Source organism: Symphalangus syndactylus, chromosome 15 (assembly GCF_028878055.3).
Source record: "Symphalangus syndactylus isolate Jambi chromosome 15, NHGRI_mSymSyn1-v2.1_pri, whole genome shotgun sequence".
Lineage (NCBI taxonomy): Eukaryota > Metazoa > Chordata > Mammalia > Primates > Hylobatidae > Symphalangus > Symphalangus syndactylus.
The window spans coordinates 75046686-75054368 of NC_072437.2; the positions used below are offsets into that span (position 1 = coordinate 75046686).

The 7683-nt window shown below is 41.9% G+C and overlaps 1 long non-coding RNA gene across 2 annotated transcripts; it reads left to right on the forward strand.

The window, feature by feature from the left end:
* Positions 1–515: 515 nt before the first annotated feature.
* Positions 516–7300, forward strand: LOC129463997 (uncharacterized). Of its 2 annotated transcripts, none has more exons than XR_008651374.2 (5): positions 516–687; positions 4169–4317; positions 4438–4549; positions 6275–6414; positions 6631–7300. It is a non-coding gene; the product is annotated as an uncharacterized lncRNA (long non-coding RNA). The 2 variants fall into 2 exon arrangements; XR_010115943.1 differs by having other exon boundaries at positions 521–687; positions 4409–4549.
* Positions 7301–7683: the final 383 nt, after the last annotated feature.

The following is a 7683-nucleotide window of genomic DNA, read 5'->3' on the forward strand; positions in this document are numbered from 1 at the left end:
CTGGACCCCAGGGCCCCGGCCTGCCTCCTGGGGAGCCCGGTGACCCAGGCAGCCCTGGTGAGGCTGTGGGTGTCTGGGCCATAGCGAGGCCCCCGGGCTCCCACAGGACAGATGCGGACAGTGAGGCTGGGGAGGCCCTGCTGCCCTCCGGACTGTCCCTCCAGCCCCCAGCTTTCTGTGGTTCTCTGGACCCCCTCTGCAGAGGAGCAGGGGAGCCCACCCTGGATCCTGGGACGCCGAGCTTGAGGGACCCCAGAGCTCTAGCGAGGCTGCTTCCTTTGCGGATGGTGAAGCTGAGGTCCAGAGGAGGGCAGGGGCAGGTCCCGGGCGCTCCCTAGGCAAAGGGAGCTGATCTCGGGGAGGGGGTCACAGGGAGCGCTCCTGCGACTTCTAGGGCCCGAAAGCTGGGGAGGATGAGAGGGCCTTTCGTCGTCCCCTGGGGCTGGGCAGAGGCTCAGTCTGTGCCGCAACCCAAAGCTGCTTCTTGCAAGTCGGAGCTGCGGTCCCTTTAAGAGGGGGTGGAGCTTCAACCTGGCACGAGGGACGCTGCCGGCATGCAGGTCCCTACGGAAGCTGAGGCTGCACTTCCTGCGAGGCCCCTATAGCAGCAGCGCCTTGGTCAGAGCGAGCTTCGGAGAAGCGGTGGTGGGTTCCATGTGATGGTGGAGTAGGAGGCAGCTCTCCGCGGTAAGTGGCGGGGGCGTGGACCCCACCGGGAACCCACCCAGCTCCTTCCCTGCATCTCCCTGTTTTCGTGCCCTCACTTCTTCGTGGGCATCTGGGCCCGAGTCCTCCGCGTGGGGGCGGTGGTGGGGTCCTGGCTACTGCAGCGTCCGCACCCCGGCCGGCCGGGAAGGCTATGCCAGTGTCCGACCCGCATCCAGCGTATAGGAGCGCCCTGGCCCAGAGCTGGCGGTGAAACGCGGGACCTAGGTCCCTCCGAGCCCCAGGGGCCTCTGAGCTGGAGTCTAGGATTATTTTTGATGCCTCAGCACCTTTAAAAACAGACCTCGCTAGAGCAAGGGACATCTGTAGTTTCAGTTCTTTGAGGAGTCTCCAGCTATTTAGCTGTTTTCCATGGTGTGTATCTTAATTTTTCATTTCCACCTACAGTGTATGAGTTTCCCTTTCTCCAACACCACACCCGCATTCCTATTATTTTTGGTTTGGGGTTTCTTTTGTTTTTGTTTTTGTTTTGAGACGGAGTCTTGCTCTGTCTTCCAGGCTGGAGTGCAGTGGCGCCATCTCGGCCGACTGCAACCTCTGCCTGGTTTTAAGCAAGTCTCCTGTCTCAGCCTCCTGAGTAGCTGGGACTACAGGCGCTGGCCACCATGCCCAGCTAATTTTTGTATTTTTAGTAGAGATGGGGTTTCACGATATTGGTCACGCTGGTCTCAAACTCCTGACCTCAGATGATCTACCTGCCTCGGCCTCGCAAAGTGCAGAGATTACAGGCATGAGACACCGTTCCCAGCCCCTCCTATTTTTTAAAAAAAAATCTAGAAATATTCAATAAGTGTGAGGTTATCTGTGTGTGGTTTTGAATTACAGTTTTCTAATGAATAGTTTATTTTTAGGACCTTATCTCTTATTTGTTGTTCGATTTTATGGCTGTGCAGAATTGTCCATGTTCTTTGCAAAATATTAGATTGGATGTTTTGCTACTTTGTAGTGTTTTTTGTGTACATGTTAGATGACAACTCCTCGTGAATTACGTGATTGCCTGAAATTTTTGCCTAATCTATAGGATGCTTTTTAATTTGGAAAGTAGTTTTCTTTGATGTGCAGAAACTTTTCATGTTGACGTAGACCCATATATTTATTTTTGCATTTCATGCATATAGTTTTTGTCACCCATATAAGAAAATATGTATCAGTGACAAAGCATTTAATTGTCAATGAGGTTTTTCTTCCAGGGTGTTTATTTTCCTCTTTGCAAAGGTGAGCAGAGATTCAAGTGACCCAAAATATATGCTCATCCTGTGTTTTAGTTAAAAACATTTTGTGGTTTATGGTCTTTTGTTTTGCCTTCAATTTGGGAGAGGGGGTGTTCATTTTCATACATCGTGTAAAATAAGTCCTATTTCTCGCTTCTGCATCTGGATATCATTTTTCTCAAAGGTATTCATTCTCTGCCTTCCACATTGCAGTGTTCTTTATCAAAGTCAGTTGATTGTGTCCATATTTGTGTTGATCATGTTCTTGTCCTCCCTGTTTTTGTCCATAGTTTATGCAAGTATCATATATCAGCTGTATAACTACAACTTGGCAGCGTAATTCGGTATTGAGGATTGTGGGTCTTCACTTTGTATTTCTTAGGATTCCTTTAGATATTCATTGCTTTTGTGGTTCCCTGTGATTTTTAGCAATACATATTTATTTCTGTTAACTTTTTTTCACAACATAAAGGTCCATAATTAGAGGTACACTTTCATACATATAGATTGGGTAATGATCAAATCAGGGTACTTAGGATCTCTATTTGCTCATCCAGGCATTTTTTTTTTTTTTTTTTTTTTTTGTGGGGAGAACATTCAAAATTCTCCCTTCTTGCTCTAGAAAAATATGATATTGTTAACTCCAGTCACCAGGCTGAGGAGGAGAACCTCAGATTTATTCCTTTAATGTTAAGATAACTTCGTTTCCATAATCAATCCTTCCCCATTCCCCCTCTATCTCCCAAACTCTAGTAAGCAATATTGTGCTTTCTACTTCATTAAGATAAACATCTTAAGATTTCACATGAGTGGTATCATGCCGTGTTTGTCTTTCTAGGCCTAGCTCATTACATTTAACATAATGGTTTCCAGGTTCATCTGTGTTGCTCTAAATGACACTGTTTCATTATTTTGATGGCTGAAGAATATTTCCTGGTGTTTGTTTATGAGAGTTTCTTGATCTCTTTATCTGTGGATGAACAGGTAGGTTGAGTTTATACCCAGTAATGGGACTGCTAGATGATATGGCATTTGTTTTTTTCCTATTCTTTGCAAGACCTCTAACTATTTTTATAGTGTTAATACTAATTTATGTTTCCACAAACAGTTCCCCTTTCTGGAAATTCATACCAGGAATTGTCTTTTTAAATATTTTGATCTTTTTGTAATGTTCATTCTATTGGAGTGAGATAAGACCTGAGTGTGGTTTTGATCTGCATTTTTCTCATGAGTAGTAATGTTAACCACGTTTTTGTAGACATTGTGTCAATTTCCTGTCTTCTTTGGAAAATTATCTAATCCAGTTATTTGCCCAGTTTTTGTCTGGCAATTGTGCTGTTGTTTTGTTATTTTTTTGCCAGCTGGTAGTATGACTGGCTTGTACCTTTTCAAAAATAATCCCTTATCCCAAACTTGTAATTTTTAGTGTGCGTTTTTATTTTGTTTATTGTTTCCTTTGTTGGGCACAAATGCTTCAGCTTGACGTGGTCCCACATGTGTGTAATTTCTTGGTGGCTGTGCTGTTGGTTACTAATCAAGAAAAAACAAAATCACTACCAAAGCAGTTCATTGTCAATAATTTTTTTCCCTTGTATTTTTGTTTACTTTTTGCGAACCCTGAGCATACATCCAAGTTGTCCTAAATATACGCACACCCAAGGTTGTCTTTATAGGAGCTTTATGGTTGCAAGTTTTGTGTATAATCTTCAATCATTTTGAGTTGATTATTGTGTATCTAGTACCATAAGAGTCCTGTATTATTCTTTTGCATATGGATATCTAGTTTTGGAAATCTTCCCCGTTGTGTCATTTTGGTGGTGTTTTGAAAAATGTGTTCATTCCATATAAATTTTTGTTTATTATTGAGCACATTCATTTTGCTCACTGGTCTGTGTTTCTCTGTGTTATGTCAGTAACATATGGGTTTGTTAACTATGGATTTTCATTTAATTAGAACTCAGGGAATGTGATGCATCCCATATGGTTTGTATTTTTCAGAATAGCTTTGAAAATTCAGGGTGTTTCACATTTCCACATAAATTTTGGCATTGTTTCTTTATATTTCTTAAAACACTATTTGTCATATACTAAATGTATACAATTAGAAGGTACAAGGAAGATTTTGATACATGTATATGTTGAGTAATGATAAAATCAGGTTATTTAGCATCTCTTCCTCTCATATAGTTATATTTTTGAGTGGTAACAACATTCAGAATCTTTCCTTCTAGCTACTTTGAAACATATGATACACTTGTGTTAAGGCTAGTCACCCTGCTGTGGAATAGAAGACCAGAATTGGTCACTCTCATCTGAGAGTAACTTTGTACCCCATCACTGATTCCTTCTGAGACCACCTTCACTTCCCCAGCAGCCTCTGGTAAGCCCTATTGAACTTTATACTTGTAGAAGATAAAGCTTTTTTCAGTCTACATACCTGAGATCACGTGGCATGGGACTTTCTCTACCAGGCTTATTCTTCGGACCTCGTGTTCTTCAGGTTTCTTCACGTGGCTGCAGATGGCAGGATTTCCCAAAGGTTTATGGCTGAAACATATTCCGTGGTGTATCTGTACAGCAGTTTCCTCATCCCTGCAGCTGTGTTTGAACAGGTAGGTTGGTTCTCTACGTTGGCCACAGTTAAGAGTGCTTTAGTACCTATGGGAAGGCAAATAGCTCTCTTCAACCTAGGGACTTCAACTGTTTTAAATGTGGAACCAGTGGTGGGGCTGTTAGCTGACATGATAGTTGTACTGTGAATTTTTTCAGAAACCTCTAGCTGTTTTTCATAGTGTGTATACTAATTTACATACCCACCAATACTGTTTAAGAGTTACCTTTCTGTAAGTCTACACTGGATGTCACCTTCAAAAATTTGTGTTTTGTTTTTGGTAGCACTCATTCTGAGTGGAATGAGACAGAATCTTAGTGTGGTTTTCATGGACTTTTTTTGTGAGGTTTAGTGATGTCGAGAAAGTTATTTGAGAAATTCCCACATTGCTTTCCATGGCGTCTGAACTAGTTTGCATTTCCACCAACAGCAGACAAGCATCCCTCCTCCTCTGCCTTGCTGGTGTTCATTCTTGTGGTCTGTGTCATAGTTGTCATTCATCAGAATGTGTGAAATACTATCTCATGGGCCTTTTGCTTTGCATTTCTCTGATGATTCCTGAGGTAAAGAAATGTTGTCTTGTCTGTTGGTTGCTGTAAACCTTCTTTTGAGATGCATATTTTCATGCCCCTTACCCTTTCTTCATTGAGTTTTTGTTTTTCTGATTTATTTGCTTAATGTATTTGAGGTAGATCCTGGATATTAGACTTCATCAGATGCGTATGTGGGAACATTTTCTCCCATTGTGTAGGCTGTCTGTTTACTGTGTTGGTAATTTCTTCTGCTGTGCAGCAGCTCTTTTGTATATTAGGCCCCACTTGTGAATAATTGTTTTAGTTGCACTTGCTTTTGGGGACTTAGGCATAGCCATGCTCTGCCAAATCCTCTGTCAAGAAGGGTATTTCCAAGTTCTCTTGCAGGCTTTTCATAGTTTGAGGTCTTGCGTTTACATCTTTCATTCATCTTGAGTTGATTTCTGTACAGGGTGAGACACGGGCCCACTGTTTTTCTTCTGCAACTGGCTAGCAGTTTATCCTGGCACCATCTATTGAGTGGAGGGAGTCCTTTCTCCAAAGCTTACTTTTGTGGATTTTTTTGAAGATCAGATGGTGTTAGGGGTGTGGGTTTATGTCTGGGTCCTCTAATCTGTTCCACTGCTCTGTGTGAAATGGGATCCCTAGCTTTTCAATGAAATTTAAAATCGGGAAGTGTGACACAACCAATGTAGTTTGGACTTCTCAGGATTGCTTTAGAAATTCAGGGTGTTTTGTGGTCTGCATGAATTTTAGCATTGCATATTTGCATATTTTTTAAAAGGTTGGCCATATAGTAAAGGTATACAATGGGGAGAGTTAGAGTGGGGCATTTTGGTTAATGCAGACACAGAGGAATGTTAAAATCAGGATATTTAAAGTCTCTGTTATCACAAACAGTTGTTAATTTCTTTATGGTGAAAACATCTGGAATCTTCTTTTCCAGATTTTGTGAAAAAGGTGTGATGTTTTGTTAACCTCTGGTCACTGTGCTGTGGAACAGAGATGAACAATTCATTCCTCTCATCTAAGTGTAATTTTGTACCTATTTCTGATCCCTGCCCATGCCCCTGCTTCCCTCCAATCTCTGGAAACCACTGTTGTGCTCTCTAGATCTATTGCAATAAAGCATTTTATTCTGGGTTCTACATGAGTGAGATGTGGCAATGTTTTTCTTTCTCTACCTGGCTTAGGTCATTTACCATGCTGTCCTCCGGGTTCAACAGTATGGCTCCAAATGATGAAATTTCATTTTGATTTTCTGGCTGAAGACTATTCTGTTTGTGTGCGTCCCCCACAGTTACTTTATCCCTTCACATCTGTGGATGGGCAGGTAAGTTTATTCCTTATCTTGGCGATTGTGAATAGTGCTGCAGTCCACATAGGATGGCTGATACCTCTTGCATAAACTGATTTCTTTTGCACTGAAAGTATACTTAGTAGTAGAATTGTTAGATGAAGTGGTAGTTGTAGGTTTAATTTTTGGAGGAACCTCCAACTGGTTTCTGTAGTATGTATACTAATTAACATTCTTTTTTTTTTTGGACAGAGTCTCGCTCTGTTGCCCAGGCTGGAGTGCAGTGGCACGATCTCAGCTCTATGCAAGCTCTGCTTCCTGGGTTCATGCTATTCTCCTGCCTCAGCCTCCTGAGTAGCTGGGATTACAGGCACCACCACCATGTCCGGCTAATTTTCTGTATTTTTCGTAGAGACGGGGTTTCACCGTGTTAGCCAGGATGGTCTCGATCTCCTGACCTCGTGATCTGCCGGCCTCGGCCTCCCAAAGTGCTGGGATTACAGGCGAGAGCCACCATGCCCGACTGTATACTAATTAACATTCTTACCAAACGAGTTCTTCTCTGGAAATTTCCACCAGCATTTGTGTCTCTTTTAATATATTTTATCAGTTTGATAACATCCATTTGAATTATAGTGAGATGATATGTGTGTTGTATTGATTTATATCTTTCTCATGGTTTGTGATGTTATTCAAGTTTTAAAACTTGTTTTCAATGTTATGTCTTTTTTGTAGAAATGTCTATTCAGGTTTTGTTTGGTTATTAGTTTCTCTTTTGTGTTTTTGCTAGTAAGTAGTGTTAGTTGCTTAGACATTTTGAAAACAGCCTTTTATCAGATGTATGTTTGTCAAAACGTTTCTTGTACAATGAAACATAGATGGAAATGTTCTGTGCAATAAAAACAGCAGTGGTAACAGAGGAGATGTAGGCTCTGAGTGTCTCACTGGAGACTGAAGTCCACAGATATGCAACAAAGCCTTTGTCTCCCTGATGTTTTTGCCTCCTGCTGGTCATGTGCTTTCACACATCAAGAGAGGACATTTAACATTTGAGCCACAGCGTCATTTGCTCTTGTCTGATGGGTGAGATTTTTGCTGGCGTAGTCCATATTGTCATATGTTCTTGGGGCCCACAGGATTATTCTTGGTCATCTAAGATGTTACTGACATCTTATCACCTTAAGATGTTGCTGACTTAATCACCTTCAACTGACTCCTGTTCATTCTTCGAAATAAGCAAACACATGTTGTTTCAGTGATCCTTTCAGTTGGTGATTTGCCTGGTGCATTGCTGTGTGAGGTCAT